General features: G+C 45.2%; 1 long non-coding RNA gene across 1 annotated transcript in view; it reads right to left on the minus strand.

Annotated features, from left to right (window-relative positions):
* LOC140217403 (uncharacterized) overlaps positions 1–16,638 on the minus strand; it is a 268,452-nt gene that overhangs the window by 85,394 nt on the left and 166,420 nt on the right. The window lies entirely within an intron of this gene.

Here is a 16,638-nt window from a genome sequence, read left to right on the forward strand (position 1 = left end):
GCTCCAAGGGCAATTCTGTTGTCTCTGTGCAGGCATGCATGCATGTACGCTGGTCAACTTCCTCAAAAGTTGTTGATGCTGGTTGTGTCCAGATAAGGACAGACACTGGGGGGGGGGGGGGGGTGCTCTTTGACTTTCTTTGCAATTTTTGTATGACGTGGCAAGATTCCTACATACATTGGACTGAGTTTACAGTGTATGCTGTTCCTTCAGCATGACAAATGCGTTGTGGGACTGACAACTGGCCAGAATGTGTGGCGAGATGTTGATCGAAATTGCCATAATTTGTAGTGCTAGGATCCAGCTGCTGTTTGTGGTTTAAGTTGGAATTGTAATTTTTAATTGGCAAAGAAAGTCAAAAAGCAAGTGGCCTGGTGGTAAAATCTTGGTACTTTGGATGCAGGATGAGAAACAATATTCATGCGGTGTATAAGATTACGAAAGTTGGCTGTTAAGTGAGTGGGCGGGTTTGCGTTAGTCACCGTGTCTTGTTGCGCTGTGTTACCTGCACCGTGCTCTGCCAGATGTTGCGCGAGCGCGCGCGACACCGCGCGCAGCGCGGCGTGGTTTCGCGAAAGATGTAAACAAGAGAGGAGGGTGGCCCAAAAGGCGGAGCATCGCCATGAGCAACGCCAAATTCCGGCTTCACTTTTGTTTCACAAAGAGTGACTGGAGGGCTTCTCCTTAGTTTCCTTCCTCCGTGTTCCATACATAAAAGAGCGTTGACTCACAATGGCGGAAAAGAACTAGGAAGCTAACCAGTAAGTATGCCAGACACGAGGACGAAGAAAGACAGAGCATTAAACGACAGGTTAAAAACGCGGAAGGTAAAATTGGATAAATTCAATGGAAAAGAAGCATAGTGTGGAACTATACCGATACTCATAGAGTTTCATATTAGTATACCTAGAGGCAAATCTGGCGCTGCGATCGTTCAACCATGATGGGAAGTACAGGCTTCGGATTGGCATTCTATTGACTGGCGAACTAGTGTACAAGTATTTTTTTGGCAGTTTTGGTTTCGCTCCAAGCGCAATTGCTATAACCTGCAGTTGTACAGTGCAACGCAAAGCTCTTTGCCTTTGTTATGTTGCTCGGAGTGGCGATAGCGCGCTGGGCCAGCGACTGGGACGATGCTTGTGTCGCGGTGTGGCGTCGAAGCCGTGACGAGAAAGCGGCAGCATCGTAAACGTTGAAAGAGCATGTTTTGAGCGTTTGGACCTTTGTTTGTTAAGTGTGTTAGGTTGGCACTGTAGCGTTACGTGCTTTATGAGACTTCAGAATAGGACAAAGAAGGCACTACTGATACAAGACATATACAGTTGTACTTCTAGTGGCTTCACAATCAAATTTTATTGAGGGCTTCATTATGTGCTCATTGAAATGCGTGTTTTAGGACTTTGAGAACACAAACTTACTTGTGGTAGGAAAGATAGCTGCTTCCTAGCTGTAGTCTAGTGTCGCACAATGGGTACCCGCAAAGCCACGCTGTAACGCTTCGGAAGCGGTACGCCAATATAAAATATGATGCAGCATACTCGTAGGAGGCCACTAGCGTCCTAGCTAGCACTGCAGCAGATGTGCTTAAAAGTACTTGAAGACGTTCAGCAATCGTGACAGCCGACGCAACCTTTCGAAAGAGCGAGAGAGTTCGCAAGTGCCTGTCGTCTGCGAGAAAAGTCTCGCGTTTGCAGCGAGCAGGCGTCGTAGCAGACGACACTTGTAGCATTCCTCTCAAGGGCGCAACGCTTTGTCACAATGCATTTTTATTTCCAGAAATACATGATGAGTATTTTTATATAAGTACTTGCACGGTTGTTTTGCTGTTGAAAAAATGAATAAATAATTATTCTTTGGCGTTAAATTGGGAACAGAATCGCACAAGTATGCATACCCTGGTGTGTTCTGGTGACAAACCATAGTAAACCATGCTTCCATCTCGAAGTCATACAAAGTTTATGCAGCGTGTTGTACATTATATAACATACTGCAGAAATAGAATTAGCTTTTACGCGATAATATTTGAGTATATCTTTGTTTACTGCGCCAGAAACAAACGCCACTAGTCTAAAGACCGAAGTCAATCCGAAGCCTGTACTTCCCATCATTCCCATGTAGGTTGAGGCAACGCGCATGAGAACCCCCGTAGACACTAGCGCCACATTTCCCTCTAGGGTATTTTTAGAAACTCTACACTCTAAGAAGAGATTACACCCTTTGGCGTGCCCCTTCTGCCACACCACAATAATCGTCATCTGCCTTGATGCGTTTCCTTTCGTTATCGCTGCGAGCCCGGAACTTTCCGGTAACGAACGGCACGCGCGTTATCAGCATAGAACAGTTTACACCCTTTGGAGTGCCCCTTCTGATAACGCGCGTGCCGTTCGTTACCGGAAAGTTCCGGGCTCGCAGCGATAACGAAAGGAAACGCATCAAGGCAGATGACGATTATCGTTGTGTGGCAGAAGGGGCACGCCAAAGGGTGTAATCTCTTCTTAGAGTGTATGCCGATACTGGAAACAGCAGATCAGGAAGGAAGCGTTCTATGATAACTCAAGAGGCAGTGCCCTACTCTTTGAAGCTAGATCGGGATGTCTTAGAACGCGGAGCTATAAAAAGAAATTTAACGAAGAAGAAGACACATGTACTGTGTGTGGTAAATATGTAGAAACAATGGAACATCTCATACTAAAATGTGATGGTATCAAGCCCGATGTCGATGCGACCACAGTCACCCTTCCTGAGGCCCTAGGGTTCAAAGATAATAATAGTCAGGTAAATAAATATGCGGTGGAAATTAGCAGAAGGCGATTGGAGGATTGGTGGCTCAAAAGCAGAGAGGTGACATAAGGTTAAAAGGGTAGAAACACGCATTTAAAGAAAATCGAGAAATTCAAAACACACAACACCGATAAAAATAAAAATAAAAGGCAAAATAAAAATCTGAGCATGGTGGCAACTGCCATCGCCCCGTTTCAAAGGGGACGCTCCTACCTTCCATCCATCCATCCAACTAGTCACTGGAAAAAAATTTCCAGTGACTCTATGTAAAACCCCTTGACAATTTGAAAGTAGCGACACTCTCCTCCTCACGGCGCTTTCCTCCTCGATTCTCCTCGCCCGCCGGCTGCGCACGGCGCGCTTTTCCTCCTGGGCTCTCGCGGACGGGCCGCAGGATTCTATGGAGACGTGTTATTTTGGGCCAGTTGCGCGCCCCAGTGGCGTTGAAAATTTGGAGAAATGCTAATAACAGCATCGATAATGCTGGAGGCAACGTTTATGAGGAGGTTGGTACTTTCTTAAAGCCGTATGAACGGGGTATACCGATTTAAAGGGAGCTTTGAGGCGAGTTCTATACTCCAGACATTTTTCTGCCAGATGTTCAGATGCTTCGTGCGTCTGATCTAGTATTGCTTGTGACACATCCCTTTGTTTGTGGCTTATTAAGCGAAAGCCTTAGACCTCTGTTTCAAGGTCCCGTTGTCAGCTACAGAAAATATCACGTGACCGAAGAAAGGCGGGAAGCGAACCAAAGCAAGTGTAGCCGCGCATAAGAGGTGATCCATCATCATCAGCAGCCTGGTTACAGCCATTGCAGGGCAAAGGCCTCTCCCATACTTCTCCAACAACCCCGGTCATGTACTAATTGTGGCAATGTCGTCCCTGCAAACGTCTTAATGTCATCCGCCCACCTAACTTTCTGCCGCCCCTGCTACGCTTCCCTTCCCTTGGAATCCAGTCCGTAAGCCTTAATGACCATCGGTTATCTTCCCTCCTCATTACATGTCCTGCCCATGCCCATTTCTTTTTCTTGATTTCAACTAAGATGTCATTAACACGCGTTTGTTCCCTCCCAATCTGCTCTTTTCTTATCCCTTAACGTTACACCCATCATTCTTCTTTCCATAGCTCGTTGCGTCTTCCTCAATTTAAGTAGAGGTGTAACGAGGTGATTAATTTTAAGAGGTGATTAATGATTAGCGAAGTAAGGATTGATTACTGATTGGATTAAGATGAATTCGGGTGGATTAAGGAGGACTATAGTGGTCTAGGCTGAATTTAAGTGAATGAAGGAGGATTAGGGTGGATTAAAGAGGATTAGGCAGATTAAGGTGAATGAATGTGCATTAGGAGGATTATGGTAGACTAATCGGTCTTAATACTCAATGAGCCCTAATACAACTTATACCACCCTAATCCACCTTAATGCTCCTTCATCCAGCTTAATCCAGCCTAATACTCAACCTACATCGCCCTAATGCACCTTAGCCTACCCTATACGGTCTTAATCCTCATTTATCAACCCTAATACATCATAATCCGCCTTAATCCTCCTTCATCCATCTTAATCCTTATTCATGCACCTCAATCCAACTTAATCCTGCTTAATAGTCCGAATCTACCTTAATACACCCTAATCCACCTCTATCAAACCTAATCCAGCTCCATGGTCCCTAATTCACCTTAATCTACCCTAATCGGTCTTAATCCCCCTATATCAACCCTAATTCACCTTAATCCACATTAATCTCCCTCTATCCACCTTAATCCACCCTATTACTTGTTCATGCACCCTAATCCACCCTAATCGGTCTTAATACCCTTACATCAACGCTTCACTTTTATCCACCATAATCCGCCTTGATCCTTCCTTCTTAATGCACTCTAATCCACCTTAATCTTCTTTAATACACTCTAATCAACCTTAATCCACCTTATGTCAATCTCTGATGATTCATTAATTAACTTGGGTAATCATTCTCTTATACAGGGGTGTACATGCTTTGGGTCAGCTCTGGCCTTCCTTGGGTCACATGATACCTCCAGTTTACAACGCGACCTTGAAACATAGAAATCTAAAGGCTTTCGCCTTAAAACTAAAAAAAAATATGGGGTTTTACGTGGCAAAACCACAATCTGATTATGAGGCGCGCCGTAGTGAGGGACTCCGGAAATTTGGACCACCTGGGGTTCTTTAACGTGCACCTAAATCTAAGTACACGAGTGTTTTCGCCTTAAAACTTAAAAAAAAAAAAAAACTCAATGTTGACTAGCTAACGCTCATCGCCTGCACTACCACGGGTATACTTGCCACTGATTCTTCCAGGGCGCAAAGCAAAATCTATAATGCTGCACTTCTGACTGACTAACAACAGTTAGCGACGTGCGAGGTGATGGAGCCGCCTCAGAATATTAAGCATACTGAGGACAACCGCAACACAAACGCTGGTGAGCAGGCCGGAAGAATGAAAAAAGAATGCAGCATTACGGGATGCTTTGCTACGAGCTGTAAGAAAGACGCCTCAGCTCGCAAACAACGCTGTTCTTTGTCGGAACAAAGTTCTTTCGGCCAATGTCATGCAGCCACTGCTTCCTGCGCAAGCCGTCGCGCCTTCCTTGTGGTATCATAAAAACGGCATAACCATCTTTAGGCTTCTTGCTGCAGTTATATGCGCAACAGCCCGGCATAGCGCTAGCACACAGAGCAGGAAACACAGCGTACAACGTTCGCTACGCCGAGCTAAAGCGCCGAGCCAGCCGTGCTGAGGAGGAAAATGGCGCGAACGAAAAAGAAAAACACAAGCAACACTCAAGATCCCCGCGTTTCCAAGGTCAACGGCAGGGAGACCAATCGTCGTGCAGAAAAACGGGGGCAAAACTGGTTACCGCGGGGAGAACGCTCAAGGGGCGAGGAGGAGGCGAGGAGGTCGCACGGCGGCGGCAGAGTTCAAACAGTGTCGCTACTTTCAAATTATCAAGGGATTTTAAGGAGCGGACTAAAACGTACCGAGCCAGATACCAGGAGATAGACTTGTTGTGGGGGCGTGTGGAGAGGAGGAGGAAACGGCTCAACACCTGATGCTTGTAAACAACTCCACCCTGCAGTTGAATGTAACGGGGAACTATTCAAAGCTTTGGTTTTTAAATACAGTGAAAGTAAAATAGACTTTGAACAGGTAGAAATAAGTAAACGGAGGCTATCTGTCTGGTGGATAATATCAACGCAATAGTAAAGGAGTAAATACATAGGTATGCATGCATATAGTACCATTCAAGGCTAGGTGGCGCGCGCCGCCGCCGCCCGATTTAAAGGGTTGAGCCTCATTCATTCATCCATCCATCCATCCATCCGGATGAAGTAGCCATTAAATGGAAGATATACCGGGAGAAAAAGTATCTGGTTCAAATCCTGGTGCAAGCCAAGGTAAAAGGTGAAAGTGAACGTTGGTTGTCAGAAATACGTGAGAAAAGGAAGGCTGCGCCTATAATATTTTGGAACCACGCAAAATTATTAGGCAGGAAGTCAACAACAATACAACAACATATCTTAGACGATGGAAACAGACTGGAAGGGGAAGCGGATTTATATTACACCCGAAATATAACAGCCGAATCTTTCCAAGGGAATGACGAGCTTGTATTCCAAGAAAATATGAGCATGAAAGAGAACCAGATGGAAAAAGAGCTGGTGATAACAAATTTCAGCTAGCAAGAAAGCCGAAGAGAAAATTCCTAAGCGCACAGCCACAGGCCTAGACGAGGTTCCCGTTAGGCTGATCAATGAATTAGGACCAAAAAGTAAGGAAGCTCTGATAAAAACAGTGGGAAGAACTTTAAAAGATAGAAGAATACCAGACAGTTGGCGACAAAGTAGAATTAATTTATAAAGGTAAGGGGGAGAATGATAGAATTCACTCGTATAGACCGTTGACCATTGCATCGGTAATCTACAGGCTAGCAATGCAGGCAATCGAATTAAAGCTGCAAGCATGGGCAGAGAATAATGGAATTTTGGGAGAACTTCAGAATGGCTTCAGAATAGGTAGGTGTACGGATGATAATTTATTTGTTCTTACTCAGTGTATTGAAATATCAAGAGTAGAAAGCAGACCGTTATATATGTGGCGTTTTTAGACATTACAGGAGTGTATGAGAACATAGACCGCAACGTTGTGTGGGATATTTTGGAAGGGGAAGGCTTACGTGACGATTGTCTACAGCTTTTGAGAGAGATTTACCTAGAAAATACCGCTTGCGTAGAATGGGAAGGGATGAGAAGCGAGGAGAAAGTTCATATCAGCAAGGGACTGGGCAGGGGTGCCCTTTATCCCCACTGCTGTTTATGATGTACATGGTGTGGATGGAGAGTACGCTAGAAGGAAGTAATATCGGGTTTAATCTCTCATACAAACAGGCAGGTACAATAATAGAGCAGCAACTCCCAGGTTTATTTTATGCGGACGACATTGTGTTGCTCGCAAACAAGCAAAGTGATTTGCAACGTCTGGCTAATATCTGTGGACAGGAAGGCAAGAATTTAGGTTTGAAATTTAGTGTTCAAAATTCAGGTGTTATGGTATTCAATGAGAACAGTGAACAGACAGTGGAGATACAGGGCCAGGAAATACCTCGGGTAACAGAATATAAATACCTTGGTATATGGATAAACGAAGGCAATAGATATATGGAAACACAGGAAAAAACAATAACAGTGAATAAGGGGAAGAGAAATTCAGCCATAATGAAGCACAGAGCGCTATGGGGATACAATAGGTACGAGGTCTTCCGAGGTCTGTGGAAAAGTGTAATGGTTCCAGGACTTACTTTTGGAAATGCGGTTGTTTGCTTTAAATCAGGGGTACAATCAGGACTCGATGGGGACCAAAGGTCAATGGGATGCCTCGCATTGGGCGCTCACAGGAAGGCTACAAATGAAGCTGTGCAGGGTGATATGGGCTGGACTAGTTTTGATGTGAGGGAAGCTCGTAGTAAAATTGAGTATGAAGAAGGACTGAGGAATATAGAAGAAAGTAAATGGGCTGGGAGAGTGTTGAGATGTCTGTACAGGAAAAGCATTGATTCTCAGTGGAGGAAAAGAACTAGGAAGCTTACCAGGAAGTATGCGGCCAGTAGGGTGTGCAACACAGCAACAAAGAACGTCAATCGGAAAGTCAGAGAGGCTGAAATAATCTCATGTACGGAGGCAATGGAAAAGAAACCTGCCATGAGTAACTACTTAAGAGGAAAAAACGAAAATTTGTGATAACTCAAAAAGAAGCTCACTACTTTTCGAAGCGAGATCAGGATGCCTTAGAACACGCACCTATAAAGCGAAGGAAGAAGATGCATGTGTTTGCTGCGGTAAAGTTAGGAAAACGATGGAGCATGTTTTATTAAAATGTGAAGACGTCTGCCAAGCGGTCGATTTAGGCGCCACTGGCCTCCTTGAAACACTTATGTTCAGCGAGAGCAGGGGGAAAGTAAACATGTCCGCAATAGAGATTAGTAAGAGGTCATTGGAAGATTGGTGGAAGCAGGGAAACGACAAAAAACGAAGACGTACAAAAACAAAGTTCACGATAGGGGGTGAGAAAATTTGGTGATGGTACTTCATCGTGCGTTTTTTTTAACCTAGGTAGTACATTAGGCAGTATAATAGCAAAAGCTTGATGGCGCAACCGCCACGTTCCAAAAGGGACGCTCATAACATCCATCCATGCATCCGGGGCTCCGCTGGGATTGGAGCGGACCAATCGGAGCGCGCGCCGACGGATGGGGGAAGGGGTATTGGAAGAGGTGCTTTGCCGGCGCGCGCCCTTTCTCCCCGTATATTCCGCAAGCTGCAGCACCGACGTTGCGCAAATCCCGAGCTACTAGAGTGAGAAGCGCAAGCCAAGCGCCCGTGGAGGCAAGTCAACCCCAACTTTCAAGAGAAGGTAAGCCGAGCGCCAGCGGGGGCAAGCTAACCCACCAACTTCGAGAGTAGGAGGCTGAGCAGAGACGTCGACGCAGAGACGTTCCTCCCACGGAAGGTGCCGATGGACGGTTCAAGAGAGAATTCTTCGACCTTGAGTGCGGCCACAGCTACAAGGTGTGTGATAGACTGCGGTTTAATTACAACCTCACGCAATTGAAGAGTGTGCGCTATCCGGAACCGAAGCTCGAATCAAGCAAAACGACGACAACGAGACGAAAAGCTTTGCTTAAAATCGCTCTAAACACGAGTTCAACCTTCAGAAAACGACGGCTTTCACTGCTTGGAACTGGCTTTACTTTTTTGGTAAACATCATCCATCTGGCTTCATAATGGCTTTGCGACTTTGAGAATTTGTCATTTTGTCATATATGGCATGCGGTATATGCGGGTTATATTGCCGCACTATTCTGTAACTAAGGTTGCTCATATTATATATTGTGTTATTATATACAGTTATTCCTCGGAATTTTGACAATGACAGCCTCTCTCTCTCTCTCTCTCTCTCTCTCTCTCTCTCTATATATATATATATATATATATATATATATATATATATATATATATATATATATATATATATATATCAGCCCATTTTATGTACACTGCAGGACGAAGGCCTCTCCCTCCGATCTCCAATTACCCCTCTCCTGTGCCAACCGATTCCAACTAGCGCCCGCGAATTTCCTAATTTCATCGCCCCATCGGTCTTCTTCTGTCCTTGACTGCGCTTCCCTTCTCTTGGTACCCATTCTGTAACCCTAATGGTTCAACGGTTATCTAACCTGAGCATTACATGACCTGCCGAGCTCCATTTTTTCTCTTAATGTCAATTAGAATATCGGCTATACCCGTTTGCTCTCTGATCCAAACCGCTCTCTTTCTGTCGCTTAACGTTATGCCTAGCATTCTTCGTTCCATCGCTCTTTGTGCAGTCCTCTCAAGCTTCTTTGTCAGTCTCCAAGTCTCTGCCCCATATGTCAGCACCGGTAAAATTCACTGATTGTACACCTTCCTTTTCAATGATAATGGTAAGCCAGTCAGGAGCTGACAATGTCTGCCGTATATGCGATCTAACCCATTTTTATTCTTCTATGAATTTCCTTCTCATGATCAGGGTTCCCTGTAATTAATTGACCTAGGTAAACGTACTCCTTCACAGACTCTAGAGGCTGACTAGCGATCCTGAACTCTTGTTTCCTTGCCCGGCTATTCATCAGTATCTTTGTCTTCTGCATATATTAATCTTCAACCCCACTCTTGCACTCTCTCTCTGTTAAGGTCCTCAATCATTTTTTTAAAATCTCGTCTGCAGTGTTGCTAAATAGAACAATGTCATCGGCAAACCGAAGGTTGCTGAGATATTCACCGTCGATCCTTACTCCTAAACCATCCCAGTTTAATAGCTTGAATGCTTCTTCCAAGCACGCAGTGAATAGCCTTGGAAACATTGTGTCTCCTTGTCTGACTCCCTTCTTTATAGGTATCTTCCTACTTGTGTAGAATTAAGGTAGCTGTAGAATCTCTGTAGATATTTTCCAGGGTATTTACGTGAGCGCTCTGTGCTTCTTGATGACGTAATGCCTCTATTACTGCTGGTATCTCTACTGAATCAAATGCTTTTTCGTAATCCATGAAAGCCATATGGAGAGTGTAAGGTCGCTCTGATTGTTCATGTTCTTAAGTGTCACGAATCGGCCACGTGCTGTGTGTATAGAGAGGGGGTTCACTCCCCCCCCATGTCAGCGGGGCAACCGTTTCGGTGTTATGTGGGGCCACGGACCGCGCGGTGTTGGGTGACGCGTCGCGGCAGGCGCCAGGAGGGCGAGTGCCGATTCCGGGAAGTCGGTATTGTGCGCAGGGTGTTGGCAGTCCGCCGACGGTCACACGAGTCCACACAGACCAGCCTTGAAAGGGACCGCTGTATACGGTATTGTGGGTCTGGCGCCCGAGTACGTGACTAATTGGAGGCGCCGCCGAGGTTAAGAAGGGCTTAGCAACCTTGACCCCGTGCCGCGCGTCCGGAACGCAATCGCCAGCCTTGTTGTTGGGTGCGACTGCCTGTGTGATGTCGAAGGCCAGCTTACAGTGCACGCTGTAGGGATGCGGTGCACACGTGAAGAGTGCATTCGGAAGGCGGCGTCTTGTAAACACGCACTCGGAGAACTTTGTCTTGTAGACAGTAAGTTTGAAGGACAAGGAGGGCCATCCGTCTCCCACACGGCCAAACTTTGAGTACAGCGGCACTACGTGGTGTCGATGCCCCTACTTCCGAGACATTTGCGGCCTAGACGCCGTTGGGATTTGAGGCGGTCTAGCGATTACTTGTTCGGGCCTGGCGTGTTTTGCTGAGCCCGTCACTAACTACGTAGAAACGAGAGGGCAACGGAGTTTTGTGGAAGAAGGAAAAGAGCTTTGTTTTCCAATATGTTTATTTTTAAGAGTAAGCCCATCCCTGTGGTTTGTGGCTTAACAAACGGTTGACTCTGATTGGCAACTGAACCTGTGGGACGGGCCAACGGCCCTACCGCCTTTTTTTTTCTTTGTATATTTGGGCTATAAAAATCGGGACGACATGCTGTCCCTCAGACTTGGCTGAAATCAGGATTGCTGATAGATCAGTGAGCCTCCGTACTATGTACGTTAAAACGAGTCTGGGCTCTAACAGTCAATGAGACAGTCGATGAGTGAGACTTTGTTTCTCAATTGTTCAAGTTTGTAATGTATTTGTTTTACCTGCCATGTATATAGAAAAGTTTACCTATAAATATTTCTTGTACATCTGATCTCATCGCTTCCTGCCTGCGTTTGATCAACAACGGCCGATCATCGTCCGAGAAGCTTCAATTTCCAGCGGTGAAGCGAGGACAGAGAACGAACGAAACTTTACTGAGAGGCTTATTGTACTCTGCGGATTTCTCGATAACCTGTTTGATGACATGGCATTGTAAAGTATCCCTTCCTGAAACCAGCCTGTTCCCTTGTTTTACTAAAGTCCAGTGTTGCCCTTATTCTATTGGAGATTATTTTGGTAAATATTTTATATAATACTGGGAGTAAGCTAATGGGCCTATAATTGTTCAATTCTTTAACGCCTACCTTTTTTTGGATTAGTATAATGTTGGCATTGTTCCAGTTATCTGGCACCCCTTGCAGTCGACAGACACGTCGTATAAAGACCCGCCAGTTTTCCAAGCATTATGTCTCCTACATCTTTGATTAAATCGACTGTTATTCCATCTTCTCCTGCCGCTCTTCCTCGTTTCATGTATTGCAAGGCCCATCTGACCTCATCGCTAAATATGGGAGGAGTTTCTGTATCCTGTTCATTACTGCTTCGAATGGAGGCATTCTGACTCCTCTGGGCACTGTACAGGTTAGCGTAGAATTCTTCCGCTGTTGTTACTATACCTTCGAGATTGTTGATGATATTACCCTGGTTATATTTCAGTGCATACATCTTGGTTTGTCCTATGCCAAGTTTCCTACTCACTGACTTCAGGCTGCGTCCATTTTTTACGGCTTTTTAAGTCTTTCTCACGTTACAATTTCGGATATCCCTTGTTTTCTCCTTGTTGATAAGTTTTGATAGTTCCGAGAATTCTATCTTATCTCTTGAGTTGGACGCTTTCATTCTTTGTCGTTTCTTTATTAGGTCCTTTATTACTTGAGAGAGCTTGCCTACTGGATGCCTTGGTGCCTTGGCTCCAATTGCTGCCTCTGAAGCCAGCCTAGTTATGGTCTCATTCATTACCTTTATGTCATCATCATCTCTCTGTTCTAAGGCTGCGTATTTGTTTGCAAGTACCAGCCTGAATTTGTCTGCTTTTACCCTTACTGCTTCTAGGTTGACCTGTTTCTTCTTGACCAATTTTGCTCTTTCTCTCTTCAAATTGAGGTGAATCCTAGCCCTCACTAACCAATGATCACTGCACTTTATCCTACCTATCACTTCTACATCCTGCACTGTGCTGGGATCAGCAGAAAGTGTGAAGTCAATTTCATTTCTTGTTCCACCATTAGGGCTTGTCCAGGTCCACTTTCTGTTTCAACGCTTCCTGAAAAAGGTGTTCATTACTTGCAGCTTATTCCTTTCGGCGAATTCTACCAGCATCTCTCCTCTAGCGTTCCTAGAATCGACGCCGTAGTTGCCAATTGCTTGGTCACTAGCTTGCTTTTCCCCCACTTTTGCGTTGAAGTCGCTCATTACTACATATACTGAGTTTGCACTTTTCTCATCGCTAATTCAACATCTTCGTTTAACTGATCTACTTCATCATCATCGTGACTGTATGTAGGCTTGCATTACATTTAGTCTATGTCTCCTATTAAGTTTGATTACGACTACTGCTACCCTCTCATTAATGCTGTAGAATTCGTCAATGTTGCCCGCTATGTCCTTATGGTTTAGGAGTCCTACCCCGTATTGCTTCTTATCTGGTAGACCTCCATAGCAGAGGACATGGCCGTTAGTCAGCACTGTATAAGCTTCACCAGTTCTTCTAATTTCACTAAGACCAATGATATCCCAAACAATGTCTGATATTTCCTTAAAGAGTCCTGCTAAGCTAGTCTCGCTCGACGGTGTTTGGTGTTAAAGGTTGCCAGGGTCAGTTTACATTGGCGGCCTGTCCGGGCCCAGAGATTCTAAGCACCCTCTGCTGCGTTGCAGGTCTGACCGCCGCCTTGGTCAGGTGCTCCGCAGCTGCTGGGGACCGAGGACCATGGGTTAATTGTAGGAACCATGAGGGAGGGAGTGGCCGAATACTGCACCAGGGAGGCCAATTCCTCTTCTGGTGAGTGCCTTTGTTAAAGCTTAGTGGGCCTTCCTAATTTGGTTGTACCTGGATTAGTATAGCGCCACTCACTCTCGGCATCTTTCGCCGGTGTCAGGCGTGACTCCAAGCATGCAGATGTAGTGCACTGGAGGAGGTGGAATTCCAGCTCACCATCGTCAGAAAAAACAAAACAGCATATGCATTTTATGTTAAATCTTCTCGGACTTAAATGTTAAAAGTGTGAAACAATACCAGAAACCCAAAAATGATGTAATTTCTTTTTGTGCGGCTGTGCACAACCTTCGGTATCGACCCACGAAAGAGGCCGCGTTTCCACCAGAAAGCTCGCCTTCGTGCATAGCGTTCGCCGCCAGCGTTTCCCGGTGGACGGTTACATCAGCTGCAGTTGCCGGGGAGCGTGAGAAGCACTCAGGGACCTTTGAATTCTATCGCGTTCCACTCTTAAAGGCAAAGCTTAAGCGTCCTCCAACTTTTTTTTTATACGTAATTGTTGCGTCTCACGCATAATCTACCGTCTCTACGTTTGAGGACAGCGGTGAAAGTTAGCGGACGGACGGACGGACGGACGGACGGATGGACGGATGTATGGACGGATGGACGGATGGATGGATGGATGGATGGATGGATGGATGGATGGATGGATGGACGGATGGACGGATGGACGGACGGACGGACGGATGGATGGATCGTCCCCTTTGAAACGGGGTGATGGCAGTTGCCACCATGCTCAGATTTTTATTTTGCCTTTTATTTTTATTTTTATCTGTGTTGTGTGTTATTGAAATTCTCGATTTTCTCTAAATACGTCTTCTATACCCTTTTAACCTTATGTCACCTCTCTGCTTTTGAGCCACCAATCTTCCAATCGCCTTTTGCTAATTTCCACCGCATATTTATTTAAATGACTATTATTATCTCTGAACCCTAGGGCCTCAGGAAGCGTGACTGTGGCCGCATCGACATCGGGATTGATACCATCACATCTTAGTGTGAGGTGTTCTATTGTTTCTACATATTTACCGCACACAGTACATGTATCTTCTTCGTTAAATTTCTTTTTATAGCTCCGCGTTCTAAGACATCCTGATCTAGCTTCAAAGAGTAGGGCACTGCCTCTTGAGTAATCATAAAACGCTTCCTTCCTGATCTGCTGTTTCCAGTATCGGTATAGTTCCACATTATGCTTCTTTTCCATTGAATTTATCCAATTTTTACCTTCCGCGTTTTTAACCTGTCCTTTAATGCTCTGTCTTTCTTCGTCCTCATGTCTGGCATACTTACTTCTTAGCTTCCTAGTTCTTTTCCGCCATTGTGAGTCAACGCTCTTTATGTATAGGTATTTAAATACCTTAGCTGCCACCTGTTATCGTCCAATTGCCTCAGGCGTTTTTCGTATAGGATTTTACTCTGAGCTTCCCGTGCTTCGAACGATGCCCAGCCCATATCTCCCTGTACTGCTTCGTTTGTGGTTTTCTCGTGGGCACCTAGTGCTAACCTTCCCACAGCTCTCTGATTTACTTCTAGTCTCGACTGAACCTCTGCCCTTAAACACAGGACCGCATTCTCGAAAGTAAGCCCCGGCACCATTACTCCCTTCCATACCTCTCAGTACCTCATACCTGTTGTACCCCCACAATGCCGTATGTTTCATTATCCCGGCATCTCTTCGCCCTTTTGCTATGAGAGACTGTTCGTGCTTTTCCGTGTACATCTGCCCTTTGTTTATCCATACCCCGAGATATTTGTATTCGGCCACTCGGGGTATTTCATGGCCTTGTATTGTAAGCTCCTGATCAGTTGTATTGTTGAAAAACATCCCACCGGACTAAAACTGAAACCTAAACTGTCTCGTTCGTCTCCACAGTAATTAACCAGAGTTTGAAAATCTTCCTGGCTATCTGCTAACAGTACAATATCGTCCGCACACATTAAACCCGGTAGTCGTTGCTCAACAACCTTTTCGCCTAATCTGTACGACAGATTATACCCTAGATTGCTTCGTTGTAACCTTCTTTCCATGCTTATAATATAAAGCACGAACAGCAGCGGTAATAGCGGACAACCTTGCCTTAATCCTTTGTGTACCTCGACAGTTGTCGTACTCTTACTTCCTTCCCATGTTATTTCAACATTATTTTCTCGATATATTTCCTGTAGAAAATCAATTACCTCATGACCGATACCTTCATCTTTTAAAATGTTCCACAGGAGTTCCCTGTTCACGTTGTCGTGTGCACCGCTTATGTCCAGGAAGGCTAAATACAGAGGTCTATTTTCCGCCTTAGCTATTTCTATGCACTGGGTAAGCACGAACAGGCTATCATCCAAGCACCTACCACTTCTGAACCCGTTCTGAAGTTCTCCGAGTATTCTATTACTTTCTACGCATGACTGCATTTTTAATTTCACCGCCTGAATCGCCAGCCTATATATAACTGATGTTATCGCAATCGGTCGGAAGGATTTTATGTTCTTCTTGTCACCTTTCCCTTTGTAAATCAAATGCATTTTACTCTGTTTCCAGCTGTACGGAATTTGCTTATTTGCTATGACTGCCTCCAATGCTTTTATCAGCGGTTCCTTGCTTCTTGGGCCAAGTTCATTAATTAACTTGATTGGAATTTCGTCTATCCCCGCGGGCGTGCATTTTGGAACATTTGCTTCCGCCTTTTTCCAGTGAAGATTGGTCAGTTCTAAGCTGTTTTCTATCCTGTGTTGCTCCCTCATTTGGGGCGATTACCTATCGTCTTTCCTAAATGACTCTGCTATAACTGAACCAATGTAGTTCACAGCGTCATCTCCCTCAAAACAATTTCCTTCGGCATCGTGAATCTGTTCCTGCTTTCTGTGATTCGCTTTACCCAGCCAGCTTATATGGTTCCAGAATTTTCTTGACCCCCCTTTAGTTGCATCGCGAACTTCAGCCAGCAAGCGATCAGAGGAGTGCTTTATTTTAGCCTGGACGAGGACCTGCACTTGTTTCATTTGTCGATAATATTCCCATTTTTTGCCTATTTCGTCTTCAGATAACTGCGCCCTCTTTGCTTCTCTGTGTTCCCGAGATGCTCACCGTCGTTGTTCGAT

Source organism: Dermacentor andersoni, chromosome 4, assembly GCF_023375885.2.
Source record: "Dermacentor andersoni chromosome 4, qqDerAnde1_hic_scaffold, whole genome shotgun sequence".
NCBI lineage: Eukaryota > Metazoa > Arthropoda > Arachnida > Ixodida > Ixodidae > Dermacentor > Dermacentor andersoni.